At 42.9% G+C, this 16,314-nt stretch overlaps 1 long non-coding RNA gene across 1 annotated transcript; it reads left to right on the top strand.

Annotated features, from left to right (window-relative positions):
* The first annotated feature begins 11,323 nt into the window (after positions 1-11,323).
* On the top strand, positions 11,324-13,125 carry LOC135967159 (uncharacterized). The gene is made up of 3 exons (XR_010581065.2): positions 11,324-11,442; positions 12,164-12,304; positions 12,775-13,125. It is a non-coding gene; the product is annotated as an uncharacterized lncRNA (long non-coding RNA).
* The last annotated feature ends 3,189 nt before the right edge of the window (positions 13,126-16,314 follow it).

Genomic DNA, 16,314 nt, shown 5'->3' with positions numbered 1-16,314 from the left:
TCTTTGTTTGAAACACTGTAGTAGTCAAAATTTATCTTAGTGACAGAAAGTAGAGGAGTGGTTACAAGGGATGGAAGGTAGGGTTTGATGTTGATTGCAAAGGGCATGAGGATGCTTTTTGAGATTATGGAAATGTCCTATATCTTGATTATGGTGGTGGTTACACAGTTGTGCACACTGTCAAAACACAATGAAATCTACACTTAAATGTGTTCATTTTAATATATGTAATCTCTACCTCAGTAAAATTGTTTCAAAAATGTTTTGTGTATGAATCTAATAATTTTTCCTTGCATTGTTCATATGTGTTTTAGGAAATTCTCCATATACATTTTGTACTTCTCAAACAAACAACTTAAAAAGAGAAAGAATAAGTTGGGTGTTGGTAGCCACTCGTGCAGGGTCATGATGTTGCTTGTAGGTGATGAATTCTCACTGAGAAGAACTTCCAAGCCACAGAAAACATAAGTATTTTTTCCTTTTTTGATCTTGGAAGCTTAGGGAAGATTTTCAGTTTTGAGAAAAAAAAGAATGAGGTCACTTGAGTTCAAACTTCCATCCTGTTAAAGCTTTGATTAGCATTCCATCCTCACATAGAGGGATTAAAATCACACTGTGGTGGCAATAACAAATGGCCGTGAAGAGTCAGCATGCCTTTCAGTACTAGAGTGTTCATACAGTGCCTCTATAACTAGTGTGTGGAACAACAAACACCCATTAGACAGACAAAACATGGCATGTTCAAAGGGTAGCAGTGTCCCAGCCACTGACACCTCTAACTTATCATATATCTTTTAATTTTGTGCTCCTTTGCATTGAGAAATATCAAATACATATGAAGTACACAAAACATACGTACATTTAAAAAGCTATAAATAACATTTATGCAGTACTAAGTCTGCTGTTATGTCTTTATTTTTATTTTTTGCTTAACGTTTTTTCTTTTTTTCAGTACATGTCAAAAAATTTTTATTATTCTTGAGTGTAATATCAAGAAACAAGCTTTTGCAATTTTATACACAACTATTTCTAATTACCTGTTGCTTATTTATGTGAAGTTGAAAACACGGTGTAATTTTTGATATTCTCTCTTCCTTCTCCTTCCTCACACTAATGTTTTATTAATATTATTTTAAATTGATGAATCATAATTGTATACATTTGTGGGGTTCAATGTGATGTTTTGATATATATATACAACGTGGGGTGATTAAATCAAGCTAATTAACATCACCTTGCTTACTTATTATTTTCTATAGTGAAACATTTGAGATTTACTCTCTTAGCTATTTTGAAATGTACAATACATTATTGTTGCATATAGTCACCTTGCTGTGCAATAGATCTCAAAACTTATTCCTCCTATTTACCTGAAACTTTATACCCTTTAATCAACAACTCCTCATTCCTTTCCTCCTCAGTGTGTCAGCCTCTGGTAACTATCATTCTACTCTCTACTTCTATGAGTTCAACTTTTTAAGATTTCACATACAATTGAGATCATGCGGTATTTGTCTTTCTGTGCCTGGCTTCCTTCATTTAGCATAACGTCCTTCAAATACATTCATGTTGTCACAAATGATAGAATTTTCTTCTTTTTTGTAAGGCTGAAGGGTATTCCATTGTGTATGTGTGTGTGCATGTGCATCACGGTTTCTTTGTCCATTCACCTTTCAATGGACAGTTAGGTTGATTTCCTAGTTCATCTACTGTGAATAATGCTGCAATAAACATGAAATTGCAGATATCTCTTTGAGAAACTGATTTCATTTCCTTTGAATATGTACCCAAAAGAGGGATTTCTGGAACATATGGTAGTTCTATTTTAATTTTGTGAGTAACCGCCATAGTGTTTTCCATTATAAGGATACTAATTTATATTCCCACTAACAGTGCACAAGGGTTCCCATTTCTCCACACCCTCCCCAAAACTTACCTTTTGTCTTTTTGATAATAGCAATTCTAATAAAAGTGTGAGGTTATATCTCACTGTTGTTTTGATTTGCATTTCCCTGATGATTAGTGATATTGAGCATTTTTTCATAACTTTCTGGTTATTCGTATGTCTTCTTTTCAGAAATATCAATTCTGATCTTTTGCTCATTTTAATTAGGTTGTTTGTTTCCTTGCTAGTAAGTTGGTTGAGTTTCTTTTAAATCTTGGATATTAACTCCTTGTCAGGTGTAAATGCTTTATAGATATTTTCTCCCATTTTGTAGATTGTCTCATTACTCTGTTGTTTCCTAGCAGTAAAGAAGCATTTTGATTTGATGCAGTCTCATTTGTCTATTTTTATTGCCTGTGCTTTTAGGATCATATACAAAAGTAATTGCCCAGACCAATGTCAAGAAGCTTTTTTTCCTCTGTCTTCTTCTGGTAATTTTACAGTTTTAGGTCTTATGATTAAGTCTGATTTTAGGTCTTAGGATTAAGCCACTCCCTTCCTTGCTTAGAAAACTTTTTCTCAACCTCACATCTTGGTATAAATGTTTGTTTTTCAGCACTCCCCCTCTGACTCAGTTCCTCCTTTGTGTTCCCATAGCTTAGCCTAGAGCCGTGATATGGATGTAGTCAGCATTACCTTTGACTCCTTTTCCTCCCTTGTTCCACATTCAACCAGTGACACAGTCTAGTCTATTCAGCATTCATCACATCACTACTATCATTCTCCTCTCCATTCCTGCTATTGCTGTTCTTGTTATGGCCTCTGTGTTGCTCACCTGGAGCCCATTCTTTTTCAATATGTAAGCATTTGCTGAATTGAATCAATTAAAATAGAGTCCTGTGAGCCTTGGGTTTGTGCAGGGCAAAAGGCAGAGAACTCATTTGCTCTGCTCCTCTGAGTGCAGGAAGGAGAAGCTGGGATGCTGGAACTACTTGCAGGAATGAAAGAATAAGGCACTGGAAGCTGGAAGGAGATTTTTTCTAAGCACTAAACTTGAAAAAAGGCTCAAAGAAAAGAATAAAATGATGAAACTGCAGAAGGAAGTTTGTAGAACTAAAACCAAGAAGAAGAGGCCCTGAAAGAAATATCTTCCCTGGCCATGACCTAAAGTGCCAAGGGAAGTTAGATTGAATCCCTGTTCTCGAGGACAGGCAAGAACGTAGTGAGTCTTTCTGGGAGCTTCTTGAAGCTCTAGACCGGGTGGGAGGTGGGTGTGGAGAGAGTAGTTCAGTAGTTCAGACAGTAGTCCTGATAAGCCCGGGACCATTGTTCCAGAAACAGCTTGGGTTCAGTGCATGGGGTTAGGGGAATAGAACATCATCTTCTTGGAGCCTTGAGCTGAGGTAGATTTTTATCATTAAAGTGAGATGGGCAGCAGATGAGAGGTGAAAAGCTCAGTCAGGTGAGAAGACGGAACAAGGCACTGGAACGATGTGGCACCAGAACTCTTGGCAGCATTTGGAGGGTGGTGGAGAAGAAAGAGTACTAGGACATTTAGAAGATGTAATAATACTAAGAAAAAAAAGCTCTTATAATTTCAAAGGCTGAATCTTATGCCAAAATGATAAAAAATCAAAGGTTATAAAAGGACGCAGCCTTTTCTCCAAGTTTTAGAAATTTTCTAAGGTTGTATGCTCACACACGCTGTAAGAAAGTGAAATTTTTAGTAACACTTCCACACTCCCTTCCCCATCCCAGAAAACCTTCTCCCCCAAATAGAGAGCTAGGATGCATGTCCAAAGGCACTCTTAAGGAAACTCTCCACTTGGGCACCACTGAAGTACCTGGGTCTCCACAGTTTTAAAATTGGTGGAGTAGTGAAAATTTTAGTATCACAAGTACAGTTGGGGCATAATTTGAACTTTGATATGGTTTTTTTTTTTTAATTGTCAAGTTATTTTTTGGTTCTCACTACTTGCCAGTCATTTACTATTCTGTCCCCTGTCCCACCTCCCACCATTCAGGGTCACCACTCTGGCTTGTTGAGGTGTTGGCATGGCGGCCTTCTTTTGGGCACTTCATTCATTCTGAGGCCCTCTTGTCCTCTGAGCTGCTCCTCAGAAGACAATCAGCAGGCACAAATCTAACTCCATTCATTCAGGAGGATTCTTAGCAGGCAGCTCAGCCAGAGCATAGGCAACAATCTGAAAACCAGACATAAAGCACTGCACTTATGTGGCACAGCATCTATGCAGGCAGATGCATAAAAGTTGTACAAAACAACAATAACAACAACAATGTTAACTATAATAATACCTGGTGGCTTGAATTTCAGGTTAAAAATTTTTCTTTATAGTACAAAAAACCTGAGGCTATATCATTTACATGACTTGCTCAGTCCTTGCCTTTTTTGCCCTATTATCTCTTCCAGTTACGTCATCACATAGCTCTAAATACCCTCTACAGGCTGATGACCCACACATCTTCATCTTCCTCTCTACTTCCTCTTCTGAGACCCAGACTGCCGTTTTTTTAAAATCTCCATACGAATATGCATTTCAAGCTTGTTCAAAAAGCCTGTTTCTCATCTGAAAATGGGGATAATAATGCTGTTATGATCTTTAAATAAGACATGTAAACTGTAGCGTAGTGCCTGACACATAATAAATGTCCAATACCTGGTCGCTATTTTATCATGATTACTGTCATTACATTTTATGGCTGGACCCAGATGCCACACAGCCTGATCCTCCACCCTCAGAGTCACCCTTTGTGTTAACAACTTCCACCCTTCAGCATTGTGTTTTCTAAGACAAAGTCCTAGAATGCTGAGATTCACACTAAACATGTCTTAAGTAACTTAGAATACTCCCTGGGGGACCCTGAGTCAAATTTTTTTTTCTTTTAGTGGAGGGGAGAGTGCCGGAAGTTTCTGCTCAGCATCTTGCTGATGTCACCCCAGACCATGAATTAGTTTATCCAATTTCTTTCTTAGCAATAGCAACAGCTTAAGTTCTGGTGCCCAGAGGAAGCCCTAAGAGCTGGAAGAGGAAATAGTCCCTCTCGTGTGGTGATCCTGATGTCTCCTGAGTTTCCGACTCACTGAGGGCTGGTGGATGCGGACACAGACCTAGAGCCCTGAGTTCAAAGGCAGTTGGTCAAGCCTCAGACTTGGACTTCTGAGAAGATTCCTGCTGAGTTACTTCTCTCCTGGCTAAAGAAGGTTGCATTTTCCCTACTCATCCTCTTCCTTCTCTGTTTCTCAGAGAGTCCGCCATAAATAGTATGAGGTAGGGAGAAATTTGATCTTGGGGTAGTGTCAGGCTGTGTCTGGGCAATAAACACTATTTCAAAGGTCCACATTCATTTCCAGTGTGCCCCTCGGTCTCAAATTATGTTTAAGACTGAGCAGGTTGTGAGGTGTGGTTACCTAGCACTGGGCTTGGAGTCCTGAAACCCTCAAGCCACACCTTCTCAGACCTCTGCTTCCTCATGCTGAAAATGACCACCACATTGCCTTCCTCACGGGCTTATGGTTGGGAACAAGTGTACAACAAGATAGATAATGTACATACAATAACTTTATAAATGTTGGCTGCTGTTATCAAGCAGCTCCTGCATTGTCTCCTTACCATTGTTCTGGTCCTTGGAATCCAGGAGTTAGAGCCCACTGAATTTTATCCAGTAGTCAGCCCTTTCCCTGTCATTCTAGGCATTGCTTCCAGAGCCCCCAGTTCTTTCCCAGGAAATAAATGCTTGTGGAAACGACCAACTTCTAGCATATGGGGCATGAGAGCAGTCCTTCCCTGGTTCTTACAGAAGAACAAAAGCTAGGAGTGGGGAGTGCGTATTGGCAATGAGGCTTAAAGAGGAAAGCTGTTCGAGGGGCTCAAAGGGGAAAGAGTAGTTGCAGGACACAAAAACAGAAGAGATGTTTTTCCTCAAAAGGCAGAGTCCTAGGATAGGCCACTTCTTTTGCAAGTCTGCCTGATCTTATCCCTAGCATTTTCATCCCAACTTTCTTTTAGACAGGAAGTCAGGGTGCAAAGCCTTTTACCACTACTGCCTTACCTATAACGTGGTATCCAGCATTGTGAAGAGCGTAAGCAGTAGAACCAGTTAGACTATGGCCCAAATCTCAGTTCTTTCATTTATTGTCTTAGTTTATTACTTATACATGGGGATAATATCACCTAATCCTCAAACTTGTAGGAGCTCATAGTATGGGCAAGGTGCCCCGACAGTGCCAGGTGAGGCTACAGCAAGCACTCGGCTCTTGGCTAAAACTGTAAATATGGTTCTGTCACCAGAACATAATCTTGTCACACAATTCTGCTTGATCCTGCTTCTCATGCTGCTGCCAGACAGTCACAGGCAATTTCTTAGCATGTTTCACATCCTGGAGTGGCCCTTTCTTCTGCCCTCAGTCCATTGTACACTGATTAGTAATATTAGATACATGCCAGAAACTATTGTAATTGCTTTACATAACATAACTCAATTACTCATCTAAACAACCTGATGGAGGTGATACTGTTCTCTCCATTTTACCACTGAGGGAATTGAACCTTAGAGAAGTTACTTCCTTGTCTAAGATTACAGAGCTATTAAGAGGGATTCAAAGGTGACATGCGTGGCTCATGAGGGGATCTTAACCAGTAAGCTGCAGGCCTCTCTCCTCCCCCTTTTAAAAAGCAAAGCAGGGTCATCCTTTGTACTTGAGTTTCCTTTGTATTTGAGTTTCCTTTGTACCTGAGTTTTAGAATTGCTCTCACCAACAATTACATCCCTGGGTTTTTTGCACACTTTTCTGCCTCTATGGCTTTCCATGTAGAAAACAGTGCTCCAGAGTATCTCAATATTCAACTTACTGACATCTGCTCAGACATCAGAGAGTTATATATGCGCTTCAGAAAAAAAAAAAAAAGAGGAAATAGAAAAAATGCTGGAAGGGTCCCTGTTGTTTCTGAAACACTGAGCTGGGTGCTTTACATATGGCAGGTGCTGGCACAACAGTTAATAGCTAGGTGGATTGTTGAGACAGGCCCAAGTTCAAATCTTAGTTTTGCTCCCTAGTACTTTGACCTTGGCAGATCACTTAGCCTCAGTTTCCAAAACTGTAAAGTGGGTATAATGATACCTCTAGGAGAAAATATTCTAGTGTTAATTTCTCAGAGTTTTATTCAAAGACCTGCATCAGAATTAATGGAGGAATGACCTTGGCCATCCAGAACTAGAGGACATGTGGGACGGAAGCAGTATAACTTACTGTGATGCTCACACCAAGGGTCTTCTTGATCATAGCAGAATCTTTGGAAGAATTTTCACTAGAATACAGGACACTGACTTTTCAACTATGGCCCTTTACTAGAGCCACTAAAGGAGGGCAGAACTGATCATTTGCTAATCCCTTGAACTGTGGGAGAGGACTTATTTGACATACTATATCCATATGTGGGATATAGGGACAGTCTTAGAAAAAAATGATTTCTTGTTGTTTGAAAGATTACATTAGCCAAGAAAAGAGAAAAGGGGTACACTGAAAGGCCCCCAAGGTTCAACGTTGTTTTAGGTCCAGTCAATTTTCTGTTACTGTCCATTTCTGTAACAGAATACCTGAATGGGGTAATTTATAATGGGGAAAGAGTAGTTGCAGGACACAAAAACACAAGAGGTGTTTTTCCTTAAAAGGCAGGGTCCTAGGATAAGCCACTTCTTTTGCAAGTCTGCATGCTCTTATCTCTAGCATTTTCATCCCAACTTTCTTTCAGAAATGTATTTCTCACAGGTAGAGGCAGGTGGTGAGAGCCTTCTTGCTGGTGGAAACTTTCTGAAGACTTCTGAGGCAGTGCAGGGTATCACATGATGAGGGGCTGAGTGTGCTAATGTGTTCACTCACTTCTCTCTTTCTCTTCTTATAAAGCCACCAGCTCCCTTCCCATGATAACCCATTTTGAACAGTGATCTCTTAAGGGGGCCACCTCTCAATACTGCCATATTGGGAATTAAGTTTCAACATGAATTTTAGAGGGAACATTCAAATCACAGCATTCCACCCCTGGCCCCGCAAAACTCATGTCCTTCTCACATACAAATACACTCATTCCACCCTGATAGCCCCAAAGTCTTAATTCATTGCAGCACCAACTCAAAAGCCCAAAGTCCAAGGTCCAGAGTCTCATCCGTGAACCTGTAAAATCAGAACAAGTTATCTCCTTCCAAGATACAATGGTGAGACAAGCCTAGGATGTATATTCCCATTCCAAAATGGAGAAGTAGACAAGAAGAAAGGGGTAATAAACTCTAAGCAAGTCTGGAACCCAAGAGAGCAGACATTGGGTCTTAAGACTCCAGAATAGTCTTTTTCAATTCCATGTCTGGCAACCACTGCACACTGGTATGGGGATTGGGTTCTCAAGACCCCTGTGGCTTGTGACTGAACTCAGTCCACCCAGTTTTTGCAGGATGGCATTGCATGCTTGCAGCTCTGCAGTTCTAAAGTTTTGATGGCAGTCCTGCTCCAAAGCTCCATTAGATATTACCCAAGTGAACACTCTTCATGGTCATCTTGCTCCCATGGCTCCACTAGGCATTTCCCTGAGGGACTCTCTGCAGCAGCTCCAACCCCACATTTCTGCTCAGCATTGCTGTAGTGGGGGCTTATCTGCAGTTCATCCTTCTCTGTGACAAGTCTCTGCCTGGGGGCCCAAACTTCTGACAATATCTTTTGAAATCTGTGCGGAGGCTGCAAAGCCTCTCCGCAGCTCTTCTCTTTCTGCAAGGCTGCAGAATTAGCACTACATGGACACCAGCAAGGTTTAGGACTTAGACCTTCTGGAGCTATGGCATGAGCCAGATCTGGGGCCGCCTGAGTCACGGCAGCTCCAGGAGCAGAGCCCTCATGATCCAATCACCTCTTAAACTCACCATCTTTCAGTACTGCCACACTGGGGAGGAAGTTTCAACATGAGTTTTGGAGAGGACATTCAAACCATAGAAAATGTCGATACTTCTTTCTAGGTGTGTGTTAGTAGTTGGGTCTTTTGAATTTCTGTCATTCTACAGAATAGATAATTGAGTGAAATTAACCTCGTATATTTTTTGTCTTAGTCAAAGATTTTTATTCTCTTTAGAAAATATTGATAACAATAATGACTATGCACTTACTCCGTTGTCAGTACTGTAATACATTAAGTCCTTACAACACCAAACCATAATAAACAAACTCATATAGGTGCTTAGTATGGTACTTACTATGAGAGATGATGGGCAGTTCCTAAAGACTCTAACAACCAACGGTCCCCCCAAAAGAAATAAATATGCCTTAGGTAGATAGTGACTTTGTAGTTAAAAACCTCTCTCACACACACAAAAAATACAAATAAAAACCTTCTCATAGGGAAAGGCCGGATGACTTCACTGGTGAGCTCCATCAAATATTTAAGGAAGAAACAATACCAATTCTATAAAAAGTCCTCCAGAACACGGAAGAGCAGTTATTTTCGCCATATCTCATTTTATAGGGCCAACATTACACTGATACAAAACTAGATAAAGACATTACAAGAGAAGAATCTAATCTGTGACATGGAAAGCCTGCAAATCTCTAGAACTTTGCATGCACCTTTCTCTTAGAGAATGCCACTCACCTTAATTTTGCTTAGCTAAGTCCTACAATTCCTTACATTATATCTCCTGTATAAGCTATTGTTCTCTCATCCTAGTCAATGGTGACTGATTTCTACTCTGAATTACCTTTAGTCTTGTTCGGTGGGCTATAGTGTGAAATTTTCTGAAATGAATTGGGTTCTATAGCTGTAGACCGCAGAATAGGCTTGAAGAGAGATGTTTTTTTTTTGTTTGTTTGTTTTTTTGTTTTTTTTTTTTTTTTTTTTTTTTGAGACGGAGTCTCACGCTGTTGCCCAGGCTGGAGTGCAGTGGCGCGATCTCGGCTCACTGCAAGCTCCGCCTCCCAGGTTCCCGCCATTCTCCTGCCTCAGCCTCCTGAGTAGCTGGGACTACAGGCGCCCGCCACCGCGCCCGGCTAATTTTTTTTTTTTTTTGTATTTTTAGTAGAGACGGGGTTTCACTGTGGTCTCGATCTCCTGACCTTGTGATCCGCCCGCCTCGGCCTCCCAAAGTGCTGGGATTACAGGCTTGAGCCACCGCGCCCGGCTGAAGAGAGATGTTTTTAATTCATCTATGTAGAGGTGGAAATATTTGAAAAGAGAACAAACTAGAAAACTAGCAAAATAAGCTTCTTTCAGCCTAGCTAAACATATTGAAGCTTAGACTTGGGTTGTGTCTACAGAAATGGTCCAAGCTGGGCATGGTAGCTCACGCCTGTAATTCCAGCACTTTGGGAGGCCAAGGCGGACGGATCACTTGAGGTCAGGAGTTCGAGACCAGCCTGGCCAACATGGTGAAACCCTGTCTCCACTAAAAGTACAAAAATTAGCTGGGCATGGTGGTGCATGCTAGTAATCCCAGCTACTCAGGAGGCTGAGTCAGGAAAATCGCTTGAACCTGGGAAGCGGAGGTTGCAGTGAGCTGAGATCACGCCATTGCAGCCAGCCTGGGTGACAAGAGCAAAACTCCATCTCAAAGAAAAAAAAAAAAGAAAGAAATTGTTCAAAAATAATTTAGTCAAAAGACATGGGAAAGAAGAACAAGTGGACTTAATCAACGAGTGTTAGAGGGAAGAGAAAATGATGCAGGAAGAAGAAAACATGTTGGGGTGTTTGCAACCTTTAAGATGCCTTCCTTTTGTGTAGGTGCCGTGGTTTCCTTAATACAATGTCTTTGTTTATATTTCCATAGGTAAGATTGAATGGTTGCAAATTGATTGCCAATTCTCTCCTTAATTTTTCATGCCTTCAACTTGTCCCAGCTGTGGATTGGTGAGTATACTGTTTTTAGATTCCCTATACTATTGCTGGTCACCACTAGGAACAATCGGTTATGGCTACATCTTGGGTCCCCTGTGCTGGACCTGTTTATGAATTTGTAGTCTCCAACTCCATTCTTATCAGGCATACTGAAACTCTGAGGTGAGCTTGTTCCTCATCTTCACCTGAATGGTCTCTCCCTTCATCAGCCCAGTGTTGTATGATATGGCTGAATCAGGAATCCCAACACAGCATGTGGTGTGCCACGCACTTGTGTGCCTGTGACATGAAGCTATAACATCTTCCCTTGATGCTAGGGTTACCTCTTCCCTATACAAAATTCTTGATCAAGGCCGTGGGTTGACTTTGGAATAGGGAGAGGAAGCAGAACACCCACTCTCTTAGGCAGGGCCTCCCAATACAGGTAACTAAACTACAGCTTTTATAGCCCAGCACACACCTCACAGGAAACTAGGGAGGAAATTGCAGCTTCACCTCCATCCCACATCCTGTTGGGTGCACCATCACTGAGCCCTTTCTGCAGCTGATTGCCTGCTGCCTCATTCTTTCCCTCTAGTACATATATGCTTTCTCCAGCATATATGTACCGGCTCCTGTTCTTCCTGCTCCCAGGAGCTCTCCTGGTTTTGTGCTGGTCTCCCATGAAGGGTGAGTCCCGCAGTAGGGAGGCAAAGGGAGCAAGGTGATGGGGTCAGGGAGCAATGTTCTGAAAGTCCTGATCCTGAGGGGCAGGAGCTATAGGGCCAGTGTTTATTGAGTCCAGGTTCCTGAGTCTGTGGCTGGTGCAAATACCTTTCCCCACTATGGAGGACCTGCTGCTGGGGACCCTGCTGTTGCTGCTGCCCACCAAACTCTAACTACAGGAATGGTGTGAGGAGGGATGCTTGAAAGGAAGGGGTGATAAAAAAAATAATTCAGCACCTATGGATGTGTAAATTGGAGAGCAATAACATGATTTTCTCTCAACAGGGGTTCAGGTCTTGGTAAGTAACTCTGAAGACAAATCCCCTTCTTTCCTTTCCCATGGATACTGGGTCTTCTTTCTCAGTCAAACCTGCCCAGTGCTACCAGCAATGAAATACCCAGCGCAGTGTCCCCTTCAGAAACACAGCTACACGCTGTGCCTGTAAAGAGGAGGGGAGAGGGTTTCCTGGTAGTCCCATGATGCCTAAAACCAGATTCTCTGATAGACCTGGGCTCTGCTGAGATATATCTAGAAGAGAGGGTCCTTGGAGGTCCCCAGAAGTCTGGCTAGGGAAATCTGGAAGGTCCAGGATAGCAAGCCAGATACCTTAATCAGTATTTGTCCTCTCTTCCCTGACTACCTGCCACCCCTGATCTTATGCTATGGTTTTGACATAATATTCAGAACCTGCAAGATCTATAATTTGCACCTCCTGTGGTGAATTTGTTGACAAGACCTGCAGAAAGAATCCAGGTTCCTGTGAATCCAAACATCCTGACTTTGCATGCCAGACCAAAGAGGTGTATATTCAACATTTCACTGGAGGTGAGTTAGGGGTAGGAGTAAGGGGAGGGATGGGAGACTGAGTTTTATCACTCGACCTGGGGGGGAAAAAAGCGCTCCATCTGGAGTCAGAATTCTCCAGCGCCGCCAGCTCTGGCTTTACTTCAGAGCTTGATGGTCTTGAACATGTTACTTCCCTTCCCCGAGTTCCAATTTCTCATCTGTACAATGATTGGGTTTTAATAAGTGATCTCCTGATTCCCCACCGGTCTCTGATTTTCAGTGACTTATTTCCTAATACAGCATGGCTGAGACAGCTCCTTTGCTGTAAATGTGTTGGAGGTAGGGGTGAGTTGCCCCGGGGGAAGGCTGCTCCTTCTGTGGAAGGGTCTTCAAGTCTCAGCCTCTGCGTGAGGGGAGGGGAGGGAAGAGAAGGGCAGCTTACTCAGCCATATCCCCTGTCCCATCCCAGATCTAACCTGAAGCTTCTGTTACTCTCCTACTCTCTTCAGAATACGTGTACCAATATTCAGTCCTGGGCTGTCCAAAGAGATGTGTGGAATATATACGCTTTGCCAGGAGAGAGAAAAACGTGTTCTTCTGTTGTAATGGCAACTACTGCAATAGCTTGCCCGGAAAAGATAATGCTTCACTCAGTTCCATCCCCCTACAGAAATTTGCCTGAGATACTCAGCTGATTTGCAGAAACCTCCTTCTGACCACGTCCTGCCTGTTCCTTCCTGAACAAATATCAAGATCCAGAAATGCCTTCACTCTTAACCCCCGCTCATGCAGTCTTTTGAGAGCCGGGAAGCCAGGGAGAAATGAGTTGTGAATAAAGAAGGAAGGAGGTGATTTTGAAATGCTGCCAGGGCCTGCGTCAGAGCCAATGGGAAAAGCATGCCACTTTGCTGCTCTGGCTGGGAGCCAAACCTCGAGTCCGGGGAGGGGGATGGGAAAGAGGATCAGACTGTGCTGGAACGTCTACACCCCAAATGGGTAACAGTAACAACTCTAATGAATAGCATGACCATACACAAGGGGAATCACAGACTATTTTTATGGTTGATCAGATAAGAAGGACAGGACACCAAGTAGAGAATGGTCTGACAAAGTCCCTAAATTATTTCCTAAATCCTGTTAGGTCCCAGATACTCTAGGCCTGGGTATGTTCCAGAAATAGGGTGCCCTAACAAAAACGGCCTGGCTTTCCGCAAGGGGGTCCTCTGCCTTGGGGCTGGTTAGGATGGGGAGGTATGATGAGGAAAGGGGAAGGAAAAATTTCTGGTTATTGTAGTACTTAAGCATTAAGGAACACAAATTCTGAAGAGGATTGCTTGAGTTTGACCCTCTCGCCCCAACTACCTTTCCCTAGAGTTTGCCAAGTAACAAGACAGCTCTTCCCCAGAAGTGGATGTTGGTCACATTTTTAGTATCAGTCACCCATAATTTACCGTTAGCTCTGTGAAAAGAGAAATCCTTTGATGCTCAACTGAAGTCACGTGTTCCTTTGACTCATGTTCAGCTAATATTTTGGCTTTTTTTTGAATGCCAGAAGCTAAACAACAAACACACAAAAAGCCAACACACACACACACACACACACACACACACACACACACACACACCCATCTCTTCTAGTCTTTGCAGAAGTGGCTTTTCCACACTTGGAAATTGGCCTTTCCTTCCACACTTAGCTCGGCTTGTTCTGAGCCTAGGGGTCAACCCAAAGTGAAAGCTTAAGGTCTTCTTAGTTTTTTCTGAATGTGTGTTTTGCCTTGGTTATGTGTATATGCGTATGACTTTTGAAATTCACCTGCATATGTGCTTGCTTCTTTTTTTTTTTTTTTTTTTTGGAGACAGAGTTTTACTCTTGTTGCCCAGGCTGTAGTGCAGCAGCGTGAACTCGGCTCGCTGCAACCTCTGCTTCTGGGGTTCAAGTGATTCTCCTGCCCCAGCCTCCAAAGTAGCTGGGATTACTGGCGCTCACCACCATGCCCAGCTAATTGTTGTATTTTCAGTAGAGACGAGGTTTCACCACGTTGGCCAGGCTGGTCTTGAACTCCTGACCTCAGGTGATCCACCCGCCTGCTTCTTAATTTTCAAATTTTCCTAAGAATCACACTGCAGCATTTCCTCCAGGCCTTAAAGTCTTTTGTATGTCTCAACCTGTAATCGCTTGCCCCACAGGTCTGTGGGTGCTTAGTCTCCCTTGCAGTATTTAGAAGCATTGCCCACTGCTGTTCCTGCTGGTGTTCTGAGCTAGGTGAAACACAAGTGAACAACTCACATCAGTCCTTCAGGTATCCCTCTGACAAGTTAGAATAAACGTACACAATAATTTGAAAATAAGGTTTTCGGCCGGGCGCAGTGGCTCAAGCCTGTAATCCCAGCACTTTGGGAGGCCGAGACGGGCGGATCACGAGGTCAGGAGATCGAGACCATCCTGGCTAACATGGTGAAACCCCGTCTCTACTAAAAAATACAAAAAACTAGCCGGGCAAGGCGGCGGGCGCCTGTAGTCCCAGCTACTTGGGAGGCTGAGGCAGGAGAATGGCGTAAACCCGGGAGGCGGAGCTTGCAGTGAGCTGAGATCCGGCCACTGCGCTCCAGCCTGGGCGACAGAGCGAGACTCCGTCTCAAAAAAAAAAAAAAAACAAAACAAAACAGAAAATAAGGTTTTCTCTGCTCCCTCTGGCTCAAGAGGGAACTGGGAACTGGCCTGCTGCTGCTTCAAGACCCAGACGGCTGCCTTGCTGGGGAAGGGCTGGGAAAAGGGTGAGTAAAAATGCCACAAAATTTTTCTACCATTTTAAAGACTTTTTTTGTTTTTGAGACAGCATCTCACTTTTGTTGCCCAGGCTGGAGTGTAGTGGCGTGATCACAGGTCACTGCAGCCTTGACTTCCTGGGCTCAGGTGATTCTTCCACCTCAGTCTCCCAAGTAGCTGGGACTATAGCCACACACCACCACGACCAGCTAATTTTTTGTATTTTTAGTAGAAACAGGGTCTCACCATGTTGCCCAGGCTGTTCTCAAACTCTTGGGCTCAAGTGATCCACCTGCCTCAGCCTCCCAAAGTACTGGGATTACAGGTGTGAGCCACCGCGCCTGGCCAGATTTTTTTTTTTCTCTTGATAGGGCATTTACTTGGTTTCTGTAAACCATTGACTATTTTCCAGAGCCCCAACATAGTTGGTTCTGACAAGTTATGCTTGTTTTTTTAATGATTCTGTAAGGCAACAAGGGCTTAGAGCTTCCTAATTTGCCATTGTATAGATATCATTCGCTAAAACAAAGCCAGTTTAAACAATCAATAAATTTTTCAGCTAAATAACACAAGAAGTCCAACAGGATATAGGACCATAAGGACGGCTTCATCAGCATCTCTATTTTTCTGGGATTCTTCTAGGTCTGTTTTTATTTCTGGATGGGTTCAGACTTCTCTTTGCCTTCCTTCATCATAGCAAAATCTCTTTGGCAGTTCTGGGTCCCATACCTGAACCCTACAGCATCCAGAGGAAGAAATTCTCCATGTTCCTAGTTTGTCATCCAAACCCAGGGGATTAACTCTAATTCAGTGGTGCTTACACTTGGGTCTGTGACTTCAAAAGATCTGTAAATTTTCTGAAATCATAATGTAACTGTATTTCAGGTTCAGTTACTTGCCAGTTGCAGAGTCCAATTAACAAAAGCAAGGTCTGGTATAAAGAAAGTGACTTAGTATTCCAAATCCAGCTTAGGGAAAGAAGTATGGGATTCCTCCCTTAAGGGTGCTGCTTCAGTTTTGGGGCAAAAAGCAGGGGCTTTTAAAGAGGAGAACTTGACACGAATGGCATGCAGGGGCGGGGGCGCGCAGGTGGGGGTCTGCATGACTCACTTTGGTGCCTTATCTGCTGGGTGATTGAACTGGTGCCATCATGGGTAGAAGTAGGTTGTAAAGTGGCTGTTGTCTCAAGATACTCTCCAGGTAGGAGAGAGTTTCATAGCAGCCACGTTTTAGGTTGTAAATTGACTATTGTCTCTTGAAGCAATGTCCTGGTGGGAGAAGT

This window comes from Macaca fascicularis, chromosome 14 (assembly GCF_037993035.2).
Source record: "Macaca fascicularis isolate 582-1 chromosome 14, T2T-MFA8v1.1".
NCBI lineage: Eukaryota > Metazoa > Chordata > Mammalia > Primates > Cercopithecidae > Macaca > Macaca fascicularis.
Note: the sequence above shows the minus strand (reverse complement) of the source record. Positions and strands in the feature narration are given on the sequence as shown.